Source organism: Meriones unguiculatus, chromosome 19 (genome assembly GCF_030254825.1).
Source record: "Meriones unguiculatus strain TT.TT164.6M chromosome 19, Bangor_MerUng_6.1, whole genome shotgun sequence".
NCBI classification, from domain to species: Eukaryota; Metazoa; Chordata; class Mammalia; order Rodentia; family Muridae; genus Meriones; species Meriones unguiculatus.
Window position 1 is genome coordinate 22,897,796 of NC_083366.1, and position 27,068 is coordinate 22,924,863.

The 27,068-nt window shown below is 37.5% G+C and overlaps 2 pseudogenes; both read left to right on the top strand.

Annotated features, from left to right (window-relative positions):
• The first annotated feature begins 1,480 nt into the window (after nucleotides 1-1,480).
• LOC110542201 (aldo-keto reductase family 1 member C21-like) lies at nucleotides 1,481-25,485 on the top strand (annotated as a pseudogene).
• On the top strand, nucleotides 20,879-22,035 carry LOC110543196 (mortality factor 4-like protein 1; annotated as a pseudogene).
• Nucleotides 25,486-27,068: the final 1,583 nt, after the last annotated feature.

The following is a 27,068-nucleotide window of genomic DNA, read 5'->3' on the forward strand; positions in this document are numbered from 1 at the left end:
ATTGTCAAGATAGATAGGATAATCAGATACTTCTCCTAAGATACCCTCTCCATGTGCTAAATACACATGGACTGGACATTGCACATGTAGATTTTACATAACAGTTTTTATAATTTCATAATTATTTATGTATTGAAAGAAAAGGAGCTTTTTATTGGACTTAAAGGGGGAAATGTTGGTATAATGTTCTTTTGAAATGTATACACCTTACCCTTGTTCATTCAAATGTTGATCCCCTCCCCCAACCAGTCTCTGGTTTCAATCCGGATATTGCATTGTGATAATCATTCTAAGCTTCCTGTCACAACTCTGTGTAAACAGACAAAAACAATGCAACTAGACACACTGTTGATCTGGGAGGAGCCAGAGGACAAGAAAGAGGGGAGGAGCTAGAGGGCAGGAAATGAGTGGGAGGAGAAGGGGCAAGAAGAGAGCTTGAAAGTAGAGCTGGAGGAAAGATCTGGGAACAACATGGAGAGATGGACTGGACCTAAGATTTCACAAAAAGCGAGTATAATGTGGGAAATCTAACTGTTAGGAAACTATGAGGGCTTGGATGTTTAGGATGGAGTAGCTATTGCCCAGCATTGTGTTCTTGGTTAACTAAATAAACCCAGTGTCTGTGTGGTGATTTGGTTACACAGGTGTTAGGCATAACAGCAAGCTTTACTAAAAGATAATTATTAGTAAATATTAATTACCACTTACAACAAGATCCTTTCCCAGAAAAGATCATCCTAAGTGAGTTATCCCAGAAGCAGAAAGACACACATGCTATATACTCACTTATAAATGGATATTAGATATATAATATAGGATAAACATACTAAAATCTGTACACCTCAAGAATCTATACAAGAAGCAGGACCCTGGATAAGAAGATCAATCCTCTCTCAGAAAGGCAAATGGGATGGATACCAGAAGTGGGAGAAAACAGGGAACAGGACAGGAGACTACTACAGAGGGCCTCTGAAAGACTCTACCCAGCAGTGTATCAAAGCAGATGCTGAGACTCATAGCCAAAGTTTAGGCAGAGTGCAGGGAATCTTATGAAAGAAGGGGGAGATGAAATACCTGGAGGGGACAGGAGCTCTACAAGGAGAGCAACAGAACAAAAAAACCTGGGCTCATTTTTTTTTCTGAAACTGATAAACTAGCACTCCTGCATAGATGTAACCCATGGCAGCTTAGTGTCCAAGTGGGTTCCCTAGCAAGGGTAACAGGGTCTGTCTCTGACATGAACTCAGTGGCTGGCTCTTTGATCACCTCCCCCTAAGGGGTGGCAGCCTTACCAGGACACAAAGGAAGACAATACAGCCAGTCCTGAGGAGACTTGATAGGGTAGGTTTAGATGGAAGTGGAGGAGAACCTCCCCTATGAGTAGACTTGGAGAGAGGCATGGGAGGAGATGAGGGAGGGAGGGTAGGGTTAGAGGGGATGAGGGAGGAGGTTACAGATAGACTACAAAGTGAATAAACTCTAATTAGTATAAAATTAAACATTAAAATCTCTTTTCAATAATCAGAAAGACAAGAATTGTCTTTCTTACAAGTAAGTTAACCGCCTGAAATTTCATCATCACTTGTGTAAATTTTAACTCCTCCCTGTGACATGGACTGAACTTTAGCCAGGAAAGCAGAGGAGGAGCTGCCATTACTTAAATTCCCTGTGAGGGTGAACATCAAGCAGAGCAGGCTTCACATGAAGAGTGATAGACCATGGACTCCAAATATCAATGTGTGGAACTAAATGATGGTCACTTCATTCCTGTCCTTGGCTTTGGTACTGCTGTACCACACAAGGTAAAACCAGTGCTGTCTCTGACATCAACTCAGTGGCTGGCTCTTTGACTTCCCCATCCCCGAGGGAGGAACAGCCTTGCTAGGCCACAGGGGAGGACATTGCAGCCAGTCCTGAAGAGACTTGGTATGGTAAGGTCAGATGAATGGGGAGGAGGATCTCCCATATCAGTGGATTTAGAGAGGGGCAGAGAGGACATTCCCCAGAGGTGGGGAATCTCAAGTTTGGGCTATGCTCTGATCATGGGCACAGAGCCCAGTCACCAAATGACCTAAGTTCAAGGGAACACAAGATTGTGTCATTTAAGCTGGATTTCTGTATCTAATGATAGGAAAGAGAAAAGGGAGGATCAATAGGGTCATACTGTGAATGTAGGCTATTTTTTTCCCATCAGAATTTTTTTAATTTTTATATTTTTATTAATTAGTTTATTCACTTTGTATCCTCCCCATGCCTTTCTCTCCTCTCTCCTCCCAGTTCCACCCTCCATCTTCCCCACCCATGACCCTCTCCCAAACCACTGATAAGCGAGGTCTTGCTCCCCTTCACTCTGATTCTAGTCTATTAGGTCTCATCAGGAGTGGCTGCATTGTCTTCTTCTATGGCCTGGCAAGGCAGCTCCCCCCTCAGGGGGAGGTGATCAAAGAGCAGTCCAATCCATTCATGTGAGTGACAGTCCCTGTCCCCATTACTATGGAGCCCACTTGGTTACTGAACTGCCAGAGGCTACATCTGTGCAGGGGTTCCAGGCCATCTCCATGAGTGGTACTTGGCTGGAATATCAGTCTCAGAAATGACCCCTGTGCCCAGACTTTGTGCCTTGCTGTCCTTGTGAAGCTCCTCTACTCTCCAGGTTTTACTATCTCCCACTTCTTTCATAAGAGTCCCTGCACTCTGCCCAAAGCTTGGCTATGAGTCTCAGCATCTGCCTCAATACCCTGCAGGGTAGAGCCTTTCAGAGGACCTCTATGGCAGACTCCTGTCCTGTTCCCTGTTTTCTCCCTCCTCCAATGTCCATCCTCTTTGCCTTTCTGAGCATGGATTGAGCATCTTAGCCAGAGGCCTCCTTCCTGATTAACTTTCTTAGATGTACAGATTTTAGTTCATTTATCCTGTATTATATGTCCAATATCCACTTATGAGTGAGTGCATACAGTGTGTCTTTCTTTTTCTGGGATACCTCACTCAGGATGATCTTTTCCAGTTCCCACCATTTACCTGCAAATTTCATGATTTCCTTTTTTTTTTTTTATCACTGAGTAATATTCCATTGTGTACATGTACCACAATTTCTGTACACATTTTTCAACTGAGGGGAATCTGGGCTGTTTCCAGCTTCTGACTATTACAAATAAACTTACTATAAACATGGTTGAGCAGATGTCCTTGTTGTATACTTGACTGTCTTTTGGGTATATGCCTAGGCATGCTATAGCTGGATCTTGAGGAAGCACTGTTCCTAATTGTCTGAGAAAGCATCGGATTGATTTCCATAATGGTTGTATAAGTTTACATTCCCACAAGCAGTGGAAAAGGGCTCCCCTTTCTTCATGACCACTCCAGAATGTGTTGTTACTTGAGTTATTCATCTTAGCCATTCTGATAAGTGTAAGGTGAAATATCAGGGTCATTTTGACTTGCATTTCCCTGATGACTAAGGACATTGAACTTTTCTTTAAGTGTTTTTCTGTCATTCAATATTCCTCTATTGAGACTTCTCTGTTTAGGTCTGTACCCCATTTTTTAAATTGGATTATTTGATTTGTTGGTTCTTAAATTCTTTATGTATACTAGATATTAGCCTTCCGACAGATATAAGATTGCTGAAGACCTCTTTCCAATCTGTAGACAGTTGTTTTGTTTTGACGCCAGTGTCCTTTGCTTTACAGAAGCTTTTCAGTTTCATGAGATCCCATTTATTGATTGTTTCTCTTAGAGTCTGGGCTGTTGGTGTTCTCTTCAAAAAATTGTCTCCTGTGCCAATGAGTTCCAGGATCTTCCCCACTTTTTCTTCTAACAGGTTTAATGAGTCTGAATTTTTTATTGAGGTCTTTGATCCAATTGGACTTTAGTTTTGTGCAGGGTGAAAGCTATTTTTGAAACTGCATCACCTGCTAGCTTTATGCAATCTCCAGTTATTTAGTGGCAGGAGAAGCTGTTTTTTTCTGGAGTCACCAAATAGCTGTCCTCCTGGAACTTTTGAACACAGTTTTAGGGCTTGGCATTTAGGGTTGTTTCCTTATACAACATTTAATTTTTATGTCAAATGGAGCATACTTTCCTGTGTAAATCTTGCTTAACATCCTTATGGTTACCTGAAGTAAGTCCTAGATTTTAGGTGCAAGTGGACATCTCTTATGTCATGACTAACTTACTGTGATTGCCAAGAATAAAAGAGGTTCCCAGATTACCTGACTCGTGTTACTCCATAGACAATGATCACTGTCATATCAGAGGGAATCTTTACTTCAAAACATGGAAAAATAGATAGCAAAGGAGTCACATTTTGTGCCCGAGTACATTCTGAATCTATCTATAAATGCCACTTTTTGTTGCTCTTCAGTTTCCTGGGAGTATGGCTAAGGATATCACCAAAATAGCTATTGATGCTGGCTTTCGTCATTTTGATACTGCTTCTGTCTATCACAATGAAGATCATGTGGGAGAAGTCATCCGAAGCAAGATTGCTGATGGCACTGTGAGGAGAGAAGATGTATTTTGCACAACAAAGGTACTGTTTAAGTCATGTACCCGTGAATGAACCATGGTGTTTGAATAGGTGTTCATATATTAGATCAGTAATGGCTAGTGATCTGCACTTTCTGGTTTGTATTTATTCATATATATTTGCATATAGGATACAGTATTGATTCACAGAAAATGACTTTCTCATCATTGCTGCCTGTGGATTCCTGAATTTAATGCATGTCATTTCTACATCTCAGTTCATAGGTATATGATGTAAACTAGAGTATGGAAGACAGTAGCCCTGCGTATCTCCTGGATAACTTTTTAACAGTGTCAACACTTTGAAAATTGTAAATATCTTTTAGCAAGTTATAATGCATCCTTTTTGCCTTCTAGCAAACATACAATAAAATATTGAAACTATATCCCCTACAGTTATAAAAATTAAAAATTACATAAGCTAGAGAGTGACAGAAATAGGCACCCAAGGTTGGAATTATGTGATTGACATATAAGGCTTCCATATTGCATGTGCATATCAAATAATCAAACCATACATACATATGCCGACCCTCCCACCACTAATTCTTCCATATTGAGTTGACTGGCTAAGAGCATTAGACCCTTACTGTATTTTCAATCCAGCAAAACATAATATGGAGAAGGTACATTATATGACTTGATTAAAACACTGGACCTTGAGTGATTTCAATATTAATTCATAATAAACATAAAGGATTCACATGGGTATATAAGATTGAAAGGTATTTGGAAAGAAGTACAATATTCCCCCATGCATATCAATTTCAAATTGATAGAACAATGTCTCTGTGTTAGGTGAAGTAAATTATTAAGTTATTAAATTTATTAATTCAGTGTGAATTCCATCTTTAACTGTAGCTTTGGTGTAATAGCCATCGCCCAGAATTGGTGAGATCTTCCTTGGAACGGTCACTAAAAAATTTCAGTTGGACTATGTGGACCTATACCTCATTCATTACCCAATGGCCCTGAAGGTATGTTGTTTGTATTTCCAGATATATTTCTTTTAGAGTGTAGATTGGGGTTAGGATAGCTTAGTGATGTGTCACCTATATGTTCTATGGATCTAAAATACGCCTCCTGCTAAGGCTCAGGTATCATGGCAGAGGAGGGTACAGAATGATTATAAGATCTAAGAGAGTGAAAAGTTTGCTTTGAGATTGCGTCTTATAGAGATATCAGAGAAGCTATACCTGTGAAGTCTTACCAATATGCTGACTAAAGAAAACCAGGACAAGGACTAGTAGACATTATGTGGAAAGGAAATGTCTCATGGGTCTTAACACTAGGGAAAAAAAAACCCTACAACCATGGAATTCCGGGAGATTGAAGTGTTTTTTCTGGGAAAGAGACCTCAAATGGGCTTCCTGCAAATGGTCATCATGAAACAGTCATAAGTACTAATTAAGACACTCCAGACTGATCTAAGATGCAATATTTATAAATTTATATAATATATATAAGAAAATAAAATCTTATAATGAAAGGAATTGCCTATAACTCAATTTAAAAAATATATTAAAAAGAAAATGTTATTAAATATGATCTATCTATCATATGGAGATTTAATTCTCAGATTTCCCTTTCCCTAGAAGCATAGCTATTGGTTGGAAAATGTGTTTGTTGAAGGTTATTTTAACATTTGATTCTACTCCAGCCAGGAGAAGATGAGTTCCCAGAAGATGAACATGGAAAATTTGTATTTGACACAGCGGATCTCTGTGAGACCTGGGGGGGGGGTAAGTACTTGAATTAGAGAGCACAGGTGGAATGCAGCAAGAGAAAAAGTTATACCACAATTCATTTGTGAGAGTAGAGTGTACCTTTTTTCATAAAAAAAACTAAAGCTACTTTCAAGGGCTGTTTTGTCTTAAGAACAAGGGTCATGTGCGTGCCTTTAATGTAGCAGAAATGAAGAAGGTGTGCAACCCCATCAAATATTTTGTGACTGTCCTTTCCTCCATAGGCCATGGAGAAGTGTAAGGATGCAGGACTAACCAAGTCCATTGGGGTGTCCAACTTTAACCGCAGGCAGCTGGAGATGATCCTGAACAAGCCTGGACTCAAGTACAAGCCTGTGTGTAACCAGGTGAGAATCGTGTGCAACCAGGTGAGAATCTTGGCCTTCTCTTCTCTTTGTCCATTCCCTTGTTTCCCTTCTTGCCATTGGTTGATAGGTACTCTTCTGGTATTCATCTTAACTTTGTGGAACAGCATGAGCCCATGCAAGTGTTTATGCATAGGACATTTATGATGCTTGACTGCTTTGCTCTGTGAAAGTCTAGATGAACGTCAAAGAGAGAAATTATTGGATTCTTGGTAGATTTTAGAGAGGTAAGGATGATCAAGGTAGAGTGTATTCATGATCACACTCCAAATAGGAAGGTTGTCTTATACTTGATGTCCTAAGAATGAACAATGATGAACAGGAGGAACATGGTAAGGGTCTGTGCCAAGAAAAGGTGGAAAAAGCTTGAGATTACCATGAAATAAGGGTGCTTTGACAGTAACAGATGATGCTGGTTTGGTTTTCTGCAGGGTTCATATGCTTACCAGGCCACAGAGGAGAGGAAGAAAATGCAACCACTCCTGATGAGACCTAACAGACTAGGATCAGAAGGAGGGAAAAGACCTCCCCTACCAGTAGACTTCGAGAGGGGCATGCCAGGAGAAGGAAGAGGAAGGGAGGGAGTGGGAGGGGAAGAGGGAGGTAACTATAGGGGGATACAAAGTAAATAAAGTGTAATTAATAGAAAAAATTAAAGTAAAAAATTCACAGCAGACTAAAATTCTCATCCAGGTTAGAAGAAGGAAGTTAGTTATCTGTGGTAACATTATTTGGGTATGTAAAATTTAGTACTCAGAAAAACAAAATGAACAATACTTCAGCTACTTTTATTTTTGGGCAGATTTGAATATATTCTTCTGATTTTTGACATCAAGTAAATTGTGAAATAATTTCTTTTTATCTGTGGCTGCATTGTTTTAGGTATTTATAAAAAGTTTCAATAGACAAGTGAAATTCACAAATAGGAAATGAGAGTATATGTTAATTATGTATTTGACATATAAGGACCAAATCATTAGATATACTGATAAAGAATAATATGTTATTAATCACTTTTTTCTAGTTTTATTTATTTTTTTTAGATTTATTCATTTATTTTTATTATGATACAATATTCTGTCTGCGTATGTGCCTGTGTACCAGACGATGGCACAGGATCTCATCATAGATGGTTGGGAGCCACTATGTGGTTTCTGGGAATTGAACTCAGGATCTCTGGAAGATCAGCCAGTGATATTAACCTCTGAGCTATCTCCCAGCCCTAGTTAATCACTTCTTAATGTACCTTAATGGTTACTTTAACATGTTTAGTGATTTTGAATGGGTGGTATAGATCTTCCATATTTCTTCATCTATGTCCAAAATTGTTGACTGTTTGCAAGACTGCAAATTGTAGCAAAGTTTATGTGATTACATATGCATATGTGTGTTTCACATGTTGTATAACTTTTTAAAGTTTGACATACATATCATTATTAACTGCTGATGATTTCATGAAATTTCTCATAGTAAAGAAGATACATATTTTTGTGATTTTATTCACATTACGAGAACCGAGAGAGTTTATAAAATCTCATTGTATATGTTTATTTTCTTGTATATGTGCTTATGGTGTACATCCAGTGTAGGTAGGTGAATATGTGAAGGCCTGAGGTTGATGTCATAAGTCTTTCACTGACGCTTGGTCTTTGAAGCATGCTAACTTATTCAAGCCCATTTTTAATAAGGCTAGTTTTGCTAACAGAGTTGAATCCCAGGGCTCTGCCCCGGTTGTCTAGAAATATTGGCAGACTGTTCTGCCCATCTCAAATTTATATGCATTCCTGGGATCTTCCTTGTGTGGTATTTACCCTAACAATTAAGCATTTCTCCAACCCTCATTCTGTTATGAATTATTAATTCACATTCACTTTTCCTGTTATTCAAAATAATCTAGGTAGTTCTTTTACCAAGGAAAATTGTTATACTTACATCTTTTCCAAATATATTCTAACCTCTTTTACAATTTCATATTGCACAATGGAATACTACTCAGCAATTAAAAAGGAGGAAATCATGAAATTTGCAGGCAAATGGTGGGATCTGATCATTCTGAGTGAAATATCCCAGAAGGAGAAAGACAAACATGGGATATACTCACTTACATAGACCTATAAGATATGATAAACATAATGAAATCTATACACCTAAAAAAGATAAACAATTGAGCGGACATGGGGCAAGATGATCAATCCTCGTTTAGAAAGACAGATGGGATGTGCATTGAACGTATGACAGGAGTCTACTGAGCGCATCTGAAAGACTCTAACTAGCAGTGTTTTCAAAGCAAAGACTCATGACCAAACCTTTGGCAGAGTACAGGGAATCATAAGAAAGAAGGGGAGTTAGTCTGATGGGGAAAGGATAGGAGCTCCACAAGGACCAAATATATCTGGGCACAGGGTCTTTTCTGAGACTGACATTTAACCAAGGACCATGTATGGATATAACCTAGAACTTACACTCAGATGTAGCCTGTGGTAGCTCAGTAACCAATTGGTTTCCCAAAGTGAGGGGAACAAGGACTATTTCTAACAGGAACTCAATGACTGGCTCTTTGGCCTCCCCACCCCCGAAGGGAGGAGCAGTCCTGTTAGGCCACAGAGGAGGGCTTTGCAGCCAGTCCTGAAGATACCTGATAAAACAGGATCAGATGAATGGGGAGGAGGTCCCCCCCTATCAGTGGACTTGGAAAGGGGCATGGTGGAGATGAGGGAGAAAGGGAGGGACTGGGAGGGAATAAGGGATCGGGACACGGCTGGGATACAGAGTTAATAAAATGTAACTGATAAAACAAAAAATTTCATATTGATGAGCCCTTTTCCAAATGACATAAATGAAGGATATTTACAGTATAGGTTTACAACAACAGATCATCTGGAGGTATCTCCATCCCTGATCTCAAGCTGTACTATGGAGCAATAGTAATAAAAACTGCATGGTACTGGCATAGAAACAGAATAGTGGGTCAATGGAATTGAGTAGAAGACCCAGAAATAAACCCACACACCCATGAATACTTCGTTTTTTATGCCAAAATAATAGAATGGAAAAAACGATAGCATCTTCAACAAATTGAGCTGGTCTAACTGGATGTCTACATATAGAAAAATGCAAATAGATCCATATTCATCATTAGTGTGATAAGCTGTAAGTGCTTATCACACTTATGATTAGCATTTTTGCCAGGAAAATATCCTGTTGTGTTCTGATATTCACAGAGGCATCAAAATATCCTGATGCACTGTCCCATTCTTACTGATGTGCCATTGGACTGCTTGGCCACACTAGTCTCAGGCGGATCTATTTTTTGTCAACATTTTTTTCTCCATGATATTACTGTGACATGGGTGCATGATTTACAAAACAGGAATTCATACTTTATGATGAACTTTCACACAATATTTGAGAATGCATCAATGATTTTTGCCTGAGTGAGTTATTTTGTTGAAGCTTGGCAATACTCTCTTTCCTTTTCAGTTGTATTGTTACTTGTTTACTTGTCTACTACAGAAAATTTACATACTAAGTCTCAATCCACCAGAGCTATATTTATTGTAAGTGTATAGATTTAGTTACCAATGTTCTAAGAAAAGTTTCTATATTAACCACAATTGGTAATGAGAAATATATTTTCTTTTCATTTTTCTATGTCCAATTATCTGTTTGTGTTTATGCATATTAATATAAAATTTTTTATTTTGAATTATTTCACCTTTTGAGTTCATTTTTACTTATCATTTCTTGCTAAAAATCTGCCTGATTTGAAGTCTCTACCCAACTGGCTGTTTCAGCCTATGGACTATCCCCTTTCAAATGTTCGATCAAGTTCATACTATTTCATAGTTAAAACTTAGTCCATTCCCTGTTCCATGTCTTGACTCTATCATGAGTCCTTGTTGAAGAAATGGGCATTTACCCCTAAGATTTTATTCAAAGGTTGGTTCATCTCATAATTACTACTTTTTAAACTATTCCTAAGAACATAGATATTAGAAGTTTTCATAGAATCTGAAGAATTGAATGGGAATTATGGGAGTAGAGAGTAAAAGGAGAGTGAGAGTAAATAGAAAGTACAGGTTATAGTCATATCAACATATCTTTACAAAGTCCATCAATATATACAGTAACTGTAGCAATAAAACATATATGTCATGGGTCTAGTGAGATGGATTAGTGAATAAAATTAAGCCTGAAAACCACAATTTGATCCTTCAGTTGGTGGAAGGAAGGAGATGACTCATATTAGTTGTCCTAGAACCTCCAAAAGCATGCTGTCACAAACACACTCACACACATCCACACACACACATTGACCCAGCCTTCCAAATTCTGGAATTAGAGCCATGAACAAATCTATTATTTTCTTTTATACACTTAAAAATGGTATGTGTTCTTTTGAAAATTTATGTATGCATCTCAGTGAAACTCCCTCTGCCCATTATCCTTTATTCCTTCATTCTACACCCAACCCACAAACATGGTCTACTTCCCAGGAACCTCAATTTTAATTTTTTATGACCCACTGCAATTAATTAATGTTTCTTGCATCAGCATGGTCAAGGGTTATTTGCTGAAGTCTTTGCATTGTTATATTTAATCCACACTTAGTTACACAGGCTTTCCTAATTTAGCTTATTGTAATTTAACACGTTTTTATGTGAACATGGGATTTCAAGTAACATGGTATCTTTCTTCATTCGTCTGCAGATAGAATGCCATATTTATCTCAACCAAACAAAACTTCTGGATTTCTGCAAGTCAAATGACATTGTACTGGTTGCCTATGGTGTCCTGGGAACACAAAGATACAAAGGATGGTAATGAGGTCATTAAATCATAAACTCACAATTGTTCTTGACATACCTTTAGTCTTGCAACTTTAAGGCTATAATCATGGGTTTGGATGCAGAGAAAATTTGCATTTTGGAGAGAATAAAAGGTGATAATGGTGTATCAGGTCCAGGAACACACTTGGGACCCTCATTCTCTAGAGCCGCTTTTGTGTATATTTGAAGCTTCTTTGCAAGCTACAGCTTGAGGAATTTAGCCTCCTTACATTTCATTCCAGGATGGACGAGAACACCCCTGTTCTTTTGGATGAACCAGTTCTTGGTTCTATGGCAAAAAAGTACAAGCAAACTCCAGCCTTGATTGCACTTCGCTACCAGGTGCAGCGTGGGATTGTGGTCCTCAACACCAGTCTCAAAAAAGAGCGGATCAAAGAGAACATTAAGGTGAGGAGTAGATGAGACAGTATGTTCTTCTTTAAAAACTCAAAAGCCTTGTATGAATGTATTCCTTCTACCTCATGTTCTTGGTATTGATTTCAAGATCAATGCTAGTGATTTATAGATGGAATTGTTTCAATATCTTAATAATTATAGGTCATCCTGTAGATTAAACTTCAAAGAGTATTAAAGATGACCACCTGGAAGCCAGTTCTTAGTTCCTTTCAATGAGACACGCCTAGTATTAAAATATCTATAGAATTCTCATTTACCGTATGTTCAAAATAACATTTTCATACTTTGACTTTTCTTTGCTCAGACATTGAAATAAACCTATTTAAGTGATTATTACTGAATTGAGTTACACATTCAGACAATTGCATTCATGGTTTAGATCTCCTAAGCAGTGATGTTTTTCTCTTTGAATTATATCCAATTTCTTTCCTCCTCACATTCCATTCAAATCTTTCTTGCCTGTTCATTGTGGATGGAGTCAGCATGTGGGGGCTTTTGAGTGATGCTGACGCTGGAATTCATTTCTCACTTCAGTGTTTTATTGAATATCTTTGTATTTTGTGAAAGCCAGGAGTTTTCAAGCATTTTACCAAGCAACCACATTCACTGTTCAATCTCTTGAATTTACAATGTGCTGATTGGAAAAGATGTAGTTTAATATTGTAAATACATAAAAATGTTTCCTATCTGTGTGGTAGGTTTTTGACTTCCAATTGAGTTCAGAGGATATGAAAGTCCTTGATGGCCTGAACAGAAATGTGCGATATGTAACTGCTGACAGGTAAGTAGCTTTGTATATATGTTTTATTCTGTTTTTTTGTTTTGTTTTGTTTTGTTTTTGTTTTTTTTTTTTCTGGAGGAACATTTTTAATGTTATCTCAATAAATGTAAAAAGACAGGGAAAATCAGAGTACAGGAGGTCTGTACTGTTTCAAGGGAATATCCTCGGTTAGCCCACCTCAGTGCAGAATCTCTATTTTCTCTATGGTGAACTCAATCTTTATGTCCTGTAAATATGCACTGTGGATATATCAGGTAGCTCATTGAAATGTCCCAATATCAATATCATGCCATCATGTCATTTTCACCAGTACTTGCTTAAATCCTGATCCTACTAAATGTATGACACCAACCTTGTAGTCTATGTCACCACCTGCATATGAACTTGTTCAATGTCATCAAGAAATTTAATAAATTTAAAGGTTTGAAAAACTTCTCTTCATTCCTCTAGTGCTTCTGTTCAGGAATTAAGTGTTCTAGCTGGAGAACTGCTGACTTGATGTGATCAGTAACACAGCTGGTACTGATTTTTCTCAAATATACTAAGGTCAATGTTGAGGACTAAAAATCATTGAGAAGATATTTAAGGCCCATGGAGATGCTGAAAGATGGCTCAGTCAGTAAAGCACTTGCCTTGAAAGTGTGATTAAAACCTGGGTGCAACATGTGCTCTTGTAATTCAAGTGTTGTGGAGGTGAAGACTTGCACATACTCGGGGCTTGCATGCCAGCCATCCTATGCTAACCAGTGAGGACAAGGCCAGTGAGAGAGCCTACCTCAAAAGAGTGAGTGCATTTTTGAGGATACACCTAAGGGTTTCTTATGGCCTCTATATCCATGTTCATACTTTATACATGAAAATGCTTTTGCAATCACAAATACACATTTATAAACGTGCACAGGGACACACATATACACATTTTTAAAAATTATGGAATAATATTTAGAAACATTTTTATTGCTGTAGAGAATTTTTCATTTATTTATTTATTTTTATTATTAGTTAAACTTTATTAAATTTGTATCCCAGCTGTATCATGCTCCCTCATTCCCTCCCAGTTTCACTGTCATGCTCTCATCTCCTCCTTGCCCGTTTCCAAGTTCACTGATAGGGTAGGACCTCCTCCCCTTTAATCTGACCCTGTTTTATCAGATATATTCAAGACTGGCTGCAAAGTCCTCCTCTGTGGCCTAGCAGGGCTGCTCCTCCCTTGGGAGGTGGGGAGGTCAAAGAGCCAGAAATTGAGTTCATGTCAAAAATAGTCCCTGTTCCGCTAACTAGGGAACACACTTGTATACTGAGTTACCATGGGCTTTGTCTGAGCAGAGGTTCTATGTTATCCTCAAGACCCAGCTATACCACTCCTAAGCATATTTCCAAAAGATACTCAAGTACACAACCAGGGCATTTGCTCAACCATGTTTGCAGCAGCTTTATATGTAATAGCCACAACCTGGAAACAAACCAGATGTCCATCAATGGAGGAATGGATACAGAAAATGTGGTATTTTTACACAATGGAATATTACTCAACAATCAAAAACGAGGAAATCATGAAATTACAGGCAAATGGTGGGATCAGGAAAAGATCATTCTGTGTGATGTATCCTAGAAGGAGAAAGACAAACATGGTATATACTCACTTATATAGACCTAAAAGATATGATAAACATAATGAAATCTATACACCTAAAAAAGATAAAAAAAAAAAAAGAAAGAGGACCCAGGTAAGATGATCAATCCTCACTTAGAAAGTTACAAGTTACTTAGAAAGACAAGTGGGATGGGTATTGGATGTAGGAAAAAAAGAAGAAACAGGACAGGAGCCTACCACAGATGGCATCTCAAAGACTCTACCTAGCAGTGTATCAAAGCAGATACTGAGACTCATAACCAAACTTTGGGCAGACTTCAGGGAATCATATGAAAGAAGGGGGAGTTAATATGACCTGGAGAGGACAGAAGCTCCACAAGGACCAAATATATCTGAGCACAAGGATCTTATATGAGATTGTTTCTCCAACGAAGGACCATGTATGGATATAACCTAGAACCTCCGCTGTAGAGAATTTAATGTTCCAAGAAACTGTAATTTTCATTCTACAAATAAGGTTATAGAATTTTAGACAAGATGTACTTATCAGTGAGAGAAAGTATGGAATGTTCATTCTCAATTCCAATGTGGAAATTAATTAAAAATGAAAACTATTATATTGTATGAAAGTTACAAGCATATTGTATGATAATTGTAAGCATAATAAAATAGCATGTAATAAACATTTCTAGGAAATTGTTAATTTAATAATATACAGAAAAATGAATAACATAGTACATATTTCATAGAGACAGAGCTACTATTTGTGTGTTCATATTATTAGACTTGGTGAACAGTATTTTAACTCTTTGTAACTTGTGTGACTTTTGTTATGGTGAAATGCAGTTATTCTCTTGTGTGTGAGATTTTGTCTCTGACAAATATTGTTTCTATTTCTGAATCAAAATCACTGTTTTATTTAGCAGGAGGTTAGTGAATTATTAATCAATTCTGAAACTGAAATTTAAGGTCAGTGTAGTAAACATTCCATTTAAGCCAATATTTCAGAAAACGATACATAAAGTTACATATACACTAAACATACAAACATTGGACAATACATATTCCAGAGTACTGGTACATAGATAATATGCTATTGTTCAATCTGTCTTTTCTATTTTATAATATCTAGAAATTCTTAATTGGGAGTTTAATTTATACTTTTATTTGTGTCTGATGATATGGAATTACTATGACAATGGACTTCTTAGAACCTCTGATCGGACATAGCACATGGTAGCTCAGTATCTGAGTGGGTGTCCTAGTAAGGGGAACAGGGACTGTCTCTGACATGAACTCAGTGGCTGGCTTTCTCTTTGACCTTCCCTTCTTCCTCCCACCCCCGAGGGAGGTGCAGCATTGCTAGGCCACAGGGGAAGACATTGCAGCCAGTCCTGATGAGACCTCATAAGCTAGAGTCAGATGGAAAGGGAGGAGGACCTCCCCTATCAGTGGGCTTAGGTAGGGGCAGAAGGAGATGAGGGAAGGAGGGTTCAATTGGGAGGGAATGAAGGAGGGGCTACAGCTGGGATACAAAGTAAATAAACTGTATTTAATATAGAAAATGAAAATTTAATTTAAAAAGAAAAATAAAATAGATTCTTTTATTATACAATATATCCTGATTAAAGTTTCTCCTATCTTTACCTTTTCCAATTATTCCTCACCTCGCCTCACCTCCAGATCCACTCCATGTCTGTCTGTCTCTCCTTAGAAAAGAAAAGCCTTCTAAAAATAACAATCAAACTTAACAAAATTGAACATAGTAAGAAAAGCAAAAAACATCACATTGAGACTGGACAAGGCAACCCAACAAAGAAAAAGAACCCCAAGAGTAGGCACAAGAGTCAGAGACCCACTCATTCACACAATCAGGAGTACCCTGAAAATTCTAAGCTGAAATAAGCCAGATACATTGCTGATCTTTTTATAGTCCTCAGAACCAGGGAGAGACTAAGATGTATTATAAACAAATGCAATTGAAAACAAAAGAAATTAAATATGAATAATCTATATCTCCCCAAACATTTTAGTTTCTTTCACTTATTTACATGTATATATGTGTACATGTATGTGAGTGAGCACATGTGGTGGAGATGAGATGACTACTTGCCACAGTAGTTTCTCCCCTTCCAATACAGAGGTCCCAGGGATCAACCTCAGGTCATCAGTTGGTAGCTGTTGCCTTACTCAACTGATCCATCCCACCATCCCTCAACTACTGTTTAGCATAGAGTACTTAACTTGGTTTCTTGTTTTCAAAAACATAGGACAGTGTTTGCTCTCTCTGAGGAATTTTAAAATAAAGGGTTGGATTTTTTTTTTACTTGATATAATATTTTATTATCTAAATGACTTTTAGATATTTGTATGGGCTTTGCCTACATGTATATCTGTGTACCATGTGCATTGAGGAAACTTATAGGGCAAAAGAGGGCATAGTGTCCCCTGGAACTTGAGTTTCAGATGATCGTGAGCCATGGCTATTGTGAATATCATCTGGGAACTCTGGAGGAGCAGTCAGTGCTTGAGTAACCCAAGCCATGTCTCTAGCTCTTCTTCTCTCTCTCTCTTTGATAGAGACCAGTTTGATACTTTATTTTCTACATATTGAGTACTAGGGAAAGAAATCTCAATAATTTATCTACTGTTTTCTTTTCAAGTAGAAAGTACTATTTTTGAAAGTAAGAAAAGATGATTGTATGCCTTAGGAAAATAAATTTTCATACTTTCATACTAAAATCAACTGCATAGAAATCATTCCTTCTGGAAACAGAATGACCACATGCATTATGGAATTTCTTTGTCTTTGCAGGTTTGATGGCCACCCTAATTTTCCATTTTTCTGATGAATACTAGTAGTGAGGATGTCTCCTGGAGGTCTGCTGGTACCAGATTGCTCAGCTGCAGATGTCTGGACTGGCCACTTACGCTCATTGCAGCCTTACTGGGCCTTACCGGGCCTTACCGGGCCTCAGAGGAAGACAGTGCAGCCAGTCCTTATGAGACCTGGTAAGCTAGTGTAAGATCAAAGAGGAGGAGGTTCTCCTCTTTCAGTGAACTTGGTGAGGGACATGGTAGGAGATGAGGGAAGGAGAATGGATTGGGAGGGAAGGAGGGAGGGTCTACGGCTGGGACACAAAGTGAATAAACTATAATTAATATAAAAATAAAATAAATTTTTTAAAAAATCATAAAAGAAATCTTTCCCAACCTAAATAAAGAATTGCCTATGAACATACAAGTTATAAAATACCTAATAAATGGAAACAAAAAAATCCTCCCAACACAATAACCAAAACACTAAATGTACAGAACAAAGAAAGAATATTAAAAGGGAATAGCCAACTCACATATAAAGGCATAGCTTTTAGAATTATACCTGACTTCAACAGAGACTCTAAAATCAAGAATGAACTGGACAGATATCTTACAGGGACTACGAGACCACAGATGTCATCTAGAATACTATATCCAGCAAGACTTTTAATCGCCATATATGAGAATGCAAGATATTTCAAGACAAAAACAAATTTAAACTATATCTTCAGAGAAATCCAGCCCAGCAGAAGATACAAGAAGGAAAACTCTGACCCATGGAGGCTAACTACACCCAGGGAAAAACAGTAAGAAAATAACCCCACATCAGCAAAATTGAAAGAATGGAAGCACACAAATACCCTCTACTACTACCAAGATCAAAATTACAGGAATTAACGATCATTGGTCATTAATATCTCTCAACAACAGTGGACTCAATTCCCCAATAGAAAGATACAGGCTTACAGAATGGATATCAAAACAAGATCCATCGTTCTGATGCATATAAGAAACACACCTTTGCAGCAAGTATAGACATTATCTTAGAGTACAGGGCTAAAAAGGGTTTTCCAATCAAACAGACCCAAGAAACAAGCTGGAGTAGCCATTCTAGTATCTAATAAAATAGACTTTCAACCAAAATTAATTGAAAGATATGGGGAAGGGTATTTCATACTCATCAAAGAAAAAATCCAGCAAGATGACATCTCAGTCTGATCATCTATGCCCCAACTGCAAGGACACCCTTGTTCATAACAGAAACATTGATAACGCTTAAATCCCACATTGAAGCCCCACATTAATAGTGAGAGACTTCAACACCTCACTCTCACTAATGTAAAGATGAAGACAGAAACAAAAATAGAGAAATAATGAAACTAACAGACATCATGAATCAAAATGACTTAACAAATATCTGCAGAATATTTCACCTAAACACAAAAGAATGTACCTCTTCTCAGTACCTCAGGGAACCTTCTCTAAAACTGAACATACATTCAGTCACAAAGAAAGCCTCAAAAGAAACTAGAAATTCTAAATAAATCCTGTATTTTACTAGAGCACCATGCATTAAAGCTGGATTTCAAAAACAATGGAAACAATAGAATGCCTACAAATTCATGGAAACTGAACAACTCTCTACTCAATGACCACTGGGTCAGGAAGGAAATAAAAAAAGAAATTGAAGACATTTCTAGAATTCAATGAAAATGAAGGTAAAGCATACCCAAACTTAAGGGACACAATGAAAGCAGTGCTAAAGAAAAGTCCACAGTACTAACCAACTTCATAAAGAAAGTACAGAGTTCTCACACTAGAGATTTAAAAGCACACCTAAAAGCTGTAGAATACATAAAAAAAGAAAAAAAAAACAAACCCAAGAGGAATAGATGGCAGGATATAATCACACTCAGGAATGAAATCAATAACTTAGAAACTAAGAGAACAATACAAAGAATCAATGAAATGGAAAAAGTCAGTAAGACAGTCAAACCCCTAGCAAAACTATATAAATGCTAGAGGGACAGTATTCAAACTAACAAAATCAGAAATGAAAAGGGGGATATAACAAAATACAATGATGAAATTTAAAGAATTATTAGGTCTTACTTCAAAAGCTTGTATTCCACAAAATTGAAAAATCTAAATTAAATGTACAATTTTTTTGAGAGATTTCACTTACCAAAGTTTAATCACGATCAGACAAACAATATAAACTGTAATATAATCACTTAGGAGATAGAAGCAGTCATCAAAAATCATCCAACCAAAAAAAACACCAAAAAAGGGGTCAGATGTTTTTAATGCAGAATTCTAACAGACTTGCAAAGAACAGCTAATACCATTAGTTCTTAAACTATTCCACGAAATAGAAACTGAAGGAACATGCCCAAACACATTCTATGAAGCCACAGTCACCCTGATAGCTAAACCACACAGACTCAACAAAGGAAGAGAATTTCAGACCAACTTCCTTCATGAACATTGATACAAAAATACTTAATAAAATACTTGCAAACCGAATCCAAGAAAGCATCAAATACATTATCCACCATGATCAAGTAGGCTTCATCCCAGGGATGCAGAAATAACATCAAAATCCGATCAATGTAATCCACCATACAAACAAAGTGAAAGACAAAAAAAAAAAAAAAAAAAAGAGAGAGAGAGAAAGAAAAGAAAAGAAAACATCGTATGATCTTCTCATTAGATGCTGTAAAAGCTTTTGAGAAAATCTAATCCAACTTCATGATAAAAGTCTTTGAGAAGTCAAGGACACAAGGATCCTACTTATACATAATAAAGACAATATAAAACAAGCCAATTGCCAACATCAAATTAAATAGAGAGAAAATTAAAGCAATTCCACTAAATTCAGGGACAAGACTTCCCATTCTTGTTATATCTGTAAACACAGTACTTGAAGTTTTAGCTAGAGCAATAAGACAACTAAAGTCGATCAAGGGGTACAAATTGTCAAGGAATAAGTCAAAGCTTCTCAATTTGCAAATGGTATGATAGCATACATAAGTGACACCAATTTTCTACCTGGGGACTCCTACAGCAGTTAAACACTTTCACGAAAGTAGTTGGATTAAAAAAATTAACCTAAAGAAAATCAGTAGTCCTCCTTTATACAAATAATATGTGGGTGGAGAAAAAAATTAGGGAAATAACACCCTTCACAATAACCACAAATAATATAAAATATATTGGTGTAACTCTAACCAAACAAATAAAAGACCTGTATGACAATAACTACAAGTCTATGAAGAAAGAAATTGAAGAACTTATCAGAAGATGAAAATATTTTTCATACTCATGAATTGGTAGGATAAACAGTAAAAATGGCCATCTTACCAAAAGCAATCTAAAGATTCAATATATTCCAACACAATTTTTCAAACTTCCAACACAATTCTTTACATATCTTGAAAGAACAATTCTCAACTTCCTATGGAAAAAAATATGGAAAACAACCCTCTACAATAAATGTACTACAGAGTAATAGTAAGGAAAACTGCATGGTATTCCACAAAAAAAGACAGATTGATAGATGGAATTGAAGATGAAGAAATAAACCTACACACCTTAGGACACTTGAGTTTTGAGCGGGCAGCTGTTGGCCGAGGGGGCGGCTGGTAGCATCGCAGTGCTGTGAGGTCAGCCGGCTCTAGCAAATCGCACCCAGGATGTAGAGCTGGCTGTTCCCGCGGGCGTGACTGACGCAAAGTTGGGTGGGATAGAGAGTAGGGGGCGGTAGTCGGGGTGGTGGGAGAAGGAGGAGGCAGCGAATCACTTATAAATGGCGCCCAAGCAGGACCAATTCCAGGAGGGTGAGTGAGTGCTGTGCTTTCATGGGCCTCTTCTGTATGAAGCAAAGTGTGTAAAGGTTGCCATAAAAGACAAACAAGTGAAATACTTTATCCATTACAGTGGTTGGAATAAAAATTGGGATGAATGTGTTCCATAAAGCAGAGTACTCAAATATGTGGACACCAATTTGCAGAAGCAGCGAGATCTTCAAAAGGCCAATCAGGAACAATATGCAGAGGGCAAGATGAGAGGGGGGCTCCTCCAGGAATGAAGACATCTGGTCTGCAACAAAAAAAAAATGTTGACGTGAAAACAAAAAAGAACAAGCAGAAAACACCTGGAAATGGATATGGTGGCAGTACCAGTGAGACACCTCAGCCTCCTAGGAAGAAAAGAACCCAGGTAGATCCTACAGTTGAAAATGAAGAAACATTCATGAACAGAGTTGAAGTTAAAGTAAAGATTCCTGAAATGCTGAAACCATGGCTTGTGGATGACTGGGACTTGATCACCAGACAAAAGCAGCTATTTTATCTTCCGGCCAAGAAGAATGTGGATTCCATTTTGGAGTATTATGCAAATTATAAGAAATCTCGAGGAAATACAGATATAAGGAGTATGCTGTTAATGAGGTTGTGGTAGGATAAAGGAGTACTTCAGTGTAATGTTGGGCACTCAGCTACTCTACAAATTAGAGAGATCACAGTATGCTGAAATTCTCGCTGATCACCCCGATGCACCCATGTCCCAGGGGTATGGAGCGCCACATTTACTGAGATTATTTGTGCGAATTGGAGCGATGTTGGCCTACACACCTCTAGATGAGAAAAGCCTTGCTTTATTACTGAACTATCTACATGATTTTCTCAAGTACCTGGCAAAGAATTCCGCAACTTTGTTCAGTGCCAGTGATTATGAAGTGGCTCCTCCTGAGTACCACCGAAAAGCCGTGTGAGGGGTGTGCTCTCTCACTCATGCTTGGATCTCTGTAAACAGTTTGGTTCTTGGTCCTTCTCTTATACAAATGATGTACTTTGAAGACCATTAGTGTATAACAGTTGATGTTTGTTTTCTCTTTGATTTTAAACAGAGAAAAATAAAAGGAGTCACTGCTCCTTTTTCTTTCTTTTTTCATTTCAAAGTTTCTATCAGTGTATTCAGTGATGGACAAAAGAGACATGCTGTAGAGTGTTTCATTGCTTAGTTGACAAAGCTGCTTTTGAATGCTGGTGGTTCTGTTCCATTGACACTGCGCACTTTTATAATATGTATTAATGCTGTATGACAAAATGCTCTGATTCCTAGTGCCAAAGATTCACTTCAGTGTATATAACTGAACACTCATTCATCTGTGCTCTTTTTTTTTTAATGGTGCTTAAAGAGCCCATTCTTTGCAAGTCATCCATGTTGTTCCTTAGGCATTTTATCTTTGCTCAATTGTTAAAAGAATGCTGGCTTGTTTTTCATGGTTTTTTGTATTTGTGTCTAATGCACGTTTTAACATAGACACAATGTATTGTGTAGCTACAGTTTTATGGAAAAGTCAATCTTGTAGTTGTTTTTCAGATCTTCAATAATTTTTTTTAATTTCAAAAAAAAAAGAAAAGAAAAGAAAAGAAAAAGAAGGCAAATCCATATAATGGAATGAAGAAAGCAGCTTCAACAAACAGTTCTGGTCTAACTCAATGTCAGCATTTAGAAGAATGCAAATAGATCCATATTTTTCACTCTGCACAAAACTCAAGTCCAGTTGGATCAAAGACTTCAACATAAAACCAGATACTTTAAATCAAAAAGAAGATAAAGTGGGAAATAGCCTTGAAAGCATTGGTGTAGGAGACAACTTCCAGAATAGAACACCAACAGCTCAGGTACTAAGAGCAACAATTAATAAATGAGACTTCCTGAAATTGAAAAGCTTCTGTAAAGGAAAGGCCACTGTTAGTAGGACAACATGGAAGCCTACAGAATGGGACAAGAACTTCAGCAATCCTACATTGAATAAAAAGCTAATATCCAAAATATATAAAGAACTCAAAAATTAAACACCAAGAACCCAAATAACCCAATTAAACAATAAGGTACAGATCTAAACAAAGAATTCTCAACAGAGGAATCTTGAATGGCTGAGAAGCACTTAAAGAGATGTTGAGAAAAGTGGGAACAGAACAGTAGCTTACCACAGAGGGCCTCTGAAAGACTACCCAGCAGGGTATTGAAGCAGATGCTGAGACTCATAGCCAAACTTTGGACGAGTGCAGAGAATCTTATGAAAGAAGAGGGAGTTGAAAGATCTGGAGAGGAGAGAAGCTCCACTAAGAGAGCAACAGAACCAAAAAATCTGGACCCATGGGTCTTTTCTGAGACTGATACTCCAACCAAAGACCATGCATGTTGATAACCTAGAAACACTGCACAGAGGTAGTCCATGGTAGCTCAGTGTCCAAGTGGGTATTCTAGTAAGGGTAACAGGATCTGTCTGTCTCTGATGTGAACATTCAGTAGCTTGCTCTTTGATCACCCCCCCCTGAGGGGGAGCAGTGTCACCAGGTCACAGAGGAAGACAATGCAGCCACTCCTGATGAGACCTGATAGGCAAGGGTCAGATAGAAAGGGGGAGAAGTGCCCCTATCAGTAGACTAGGGAAGGGGCATGGAAGGAGAAGAGGTTGGAAGGGTGGGGTTGGGAAGGGACAAGGGAGGGGGCTATAGCTTGGACACAAAATGAATAAATTATAATTAATTAGAAAAAGAAATGTTTAATATCATTAGTCATCAAGAAAATGAAAATGATAATGACTCTGAGATTAAACCCACCAGAATGGCTAAGAACAAAAACACAAGTGACAGCATATGCTGGCAAGATTGTGGAACAAGGGGAATACTCCTCCATTGCTGGTGGATGTGCAAAATTGTACCTCCACTTTGGAAATCTATCTGGTGTTTTTCTCAGATAATTGGGAATAGTTTTACCTCTAGATCCAGCTCTACTATTCCTGGGCATATACCCAAAACATCCTTCATCACAAGAATATTTGTTCAACTATGTTCACAGCAGCTTTATTCTTAATAGCCAGAAATTGGAAACATCCGAGATATTCCTCACCTGAACAGTGGATAAAGAAACTGTGTGGCAGTCTTTTTGGAGTTAATGGCAATTTAGGAGGGCACATCTCAACAAGGGAATTTGGCCTCTTGGTCCTTGTTCCTATCTAAATCTTCGTAGCCAAGAGATTGACGTTGCCTGCAGAAGGCTCTGGCCCTGAGAACTAGACCATAAATTCCATGTAACCATGGTAACCAGACAGCATGTCTGTATAACTTTGAGTAAGCCCTCTTATATTTTGGCTAAGTAAAATGGCCTGCGTGAGAAACTGCTTGTACTTTTTTGCCTACTTAAGTGTTAACCTGACGTCCATTAAACTGACACTTTGATCAGCATGTAGACTTGGTGTCCTTCTCTGTGTCATTCTGTCTCTCTCTCCCCATCCCTCTCTCAGGTGGTTTTCAGGTGTCACTGCTGGCCTGTGACAGATGAAGCCAAAACCCTGGGAACCAGAGATGGAGGACCAGCTGAGGAAAGTTATACAGACCACAGGAGCAACGCATGCAAAGCAATTGACCAAAGTAATGTCATCGGGTGGTTGTCAGGGGCAGGGAACTAGTAAGATGGGATCTATCAAATCCCCTAAATAAGTTTTTAAGACACAGAGAATTAGAATAAAACTCCCTAATCCCTTTACTTTGTTAAACTAAAGAGTTACTTAATACTTAGAGCAGCCAAACAGACAAAAAAAATAAAATAAAAAGTACTTGTAAGGTTATTTCAAATGTTCATGAAGGAGCTCAAACAGATTTGTGTAATTTGAGAGAAGAAAATAATTTAGGAGCTAGATAATGAAGATGAAACGGAGTCAGAAATAAAAGCTGCCAAGTCTCATAATTCAGACTGGCCTCCTGCGCCCTCCCCCCATGGGTACAGGGGCTCGAGATCACTGCAAGAAGATGTTACTGTTCTCTGAGAAAAATCCAATTAGAAAGAGAACAGGTTTAATTTTTAAAAAATTGAAAATGTTAAATATTAATAATAATAATAATTTTAATGTAACACAAAAGGAGTATTTACTTAGAGTAGACTTCCTTTGTGAAGCAATTGCCTTTTGAGACTGCTAATTCAGCCTGTAAAACAGCTATCAGGCCCTATGGAACTAAAGCAAACTTAACTGGTTATATGGAAACTTTGTGTTGATATTGGGCTGCTCTTGACTATCATGCTGAATCCAGTAAAAAGAGCTTTATCTGTGTGTTTAAATATATGGTCATGATATGTTTGTTTTTGGCTGATCTTAAACGGTTAATATATATCTAGGTTATAGATCAAAAGTAATTAAATATATTTTAAAGTTATATTCAAACTGTTGTTTAGAATATATATATGTTTATAAAGTCTATAAACAAAGTTTATAAACACATGTTTAAAAGGCAACCATATGATATAACTCTGTCATCTTTGCTATATGATATGGGTTAAAAATTATTATAAGACCTCTTAGTTAACATAAATTTTGTTTCCTTTTAGACTGAAAAGACAAGTCTTATTTTAAATTGGTGTTGATTTTAAAAATTGGATTGTTTGTAATGGTAAATTTTGAAGTTTCAAAATTATAAATATGCTTTATGATTTCACTCCTAAAAAACACCTTTTTTAATATTGCAAAAAGAGGTTTTAAAAAATATTTAAATGTTGAAAAACAGATACTGTGGTTGTTTCTTGTTTTTGTCTGTTTTCTGTTTTTGTCTGCCGGCTATCTGTTTTGGTTTCTGGTTTCGGTTAGCTCACAAAGTCTGGGGAAGCTGAGAGAGTTTCCAGTCTGGTCGAGGGAATCTGGAGGACACTCTAATTCCCGGGGAGGGGGCCAAGAAAGGGCTCCAAGGGACTGTGAGGGCTCTACTCCGAGGTTCACTGGGATCCTACTCTGGATGGAGAGGGGGCTCCAGTAGCTGTGGAGAGGGCCATGGGGGTTCTGCTCCTTGTGCAATCCATGTGTGTGTGGGGGGGGGGGGCGTGAGGGGGTCTACTCCTTCTGGAATCTGTGGGACTTGTGTCCGGTAGGGGTGGTCAAGTCCTGGTATTTGGATATTCTGGTTACTCCAAGGTGGCAATGTTGAACTTCTATGTTCCTTATGTATATCTCTCTGTGTGTATGTTTATCTGTAAACTTGGACTAACTATATTGATATTTTTGGACATGAAACAGTTTGAATCAACACCTCTGATCCTGGACCATTGGAGTTAAATTCTATAAAACATTTTAAAATTTATCAGGTATTTTAAAATAATAACCCTTGGGCAATCTAACAAAGAACTTAAAACAGTTTCTCAATCCTTTGGGAGAGGTCAAAGGACCTTGACATTTATCTTATTAATTTTGCAAAGTGAAACCAAGCCATGCTGTTTGAGCCAATTAAGAAAACTGTAGTTATTACAATGTATCATATCAGGGAAAAACTATAAAATATGTTGTTCTTCATCTTAATAGGCTGGAGATTCTTCAAAGCAAAATCTTTTGTTATGCTCTTTTAAAGGAAAAAATTGGACTGCACTTCCATATTAGCCCAGGGTTATATATAACCTGAATATAACCACATACAGGGTTATATTCAGATCATTGTTAACCATTATAGGGCATATAGTTCCCTCTAACTCACCATGGAACATGCCAGTTTTTATAATTAAAAAAAATATCTAACAAATTTAGATTATTACAAGATTTAAAAAAGCTAAATGAGACTATGATAATTATAAAAACATTACAACCAGGACTCCCATCACCTAGTGGGATTCCTCAAAATACTTACAAGATTGTTTTAAATTTAAAAGATTGTTTTTTTTTCCATTCCTTTGTATCCTGAGGATTGCCATAGATTTGCTTTTAGTCTCCCTTCTATTAATTTTAAGGAACCTATAAAACATTATCATTGGAAGATGCTGCCACAGGACATGGCAAATAGTCCTACTTTATGTCAACAATTTATAGTTAATGCCATTAGTCCAGCACAAAAAAAGGTCTTCTATTTATATCATTCATTATATGGATGATATTTTATTAGCCTCTCCTATAGCTCAAGATGTTATGACTTGCTATACAGATCTATCTAAGGCTTTGTCTCA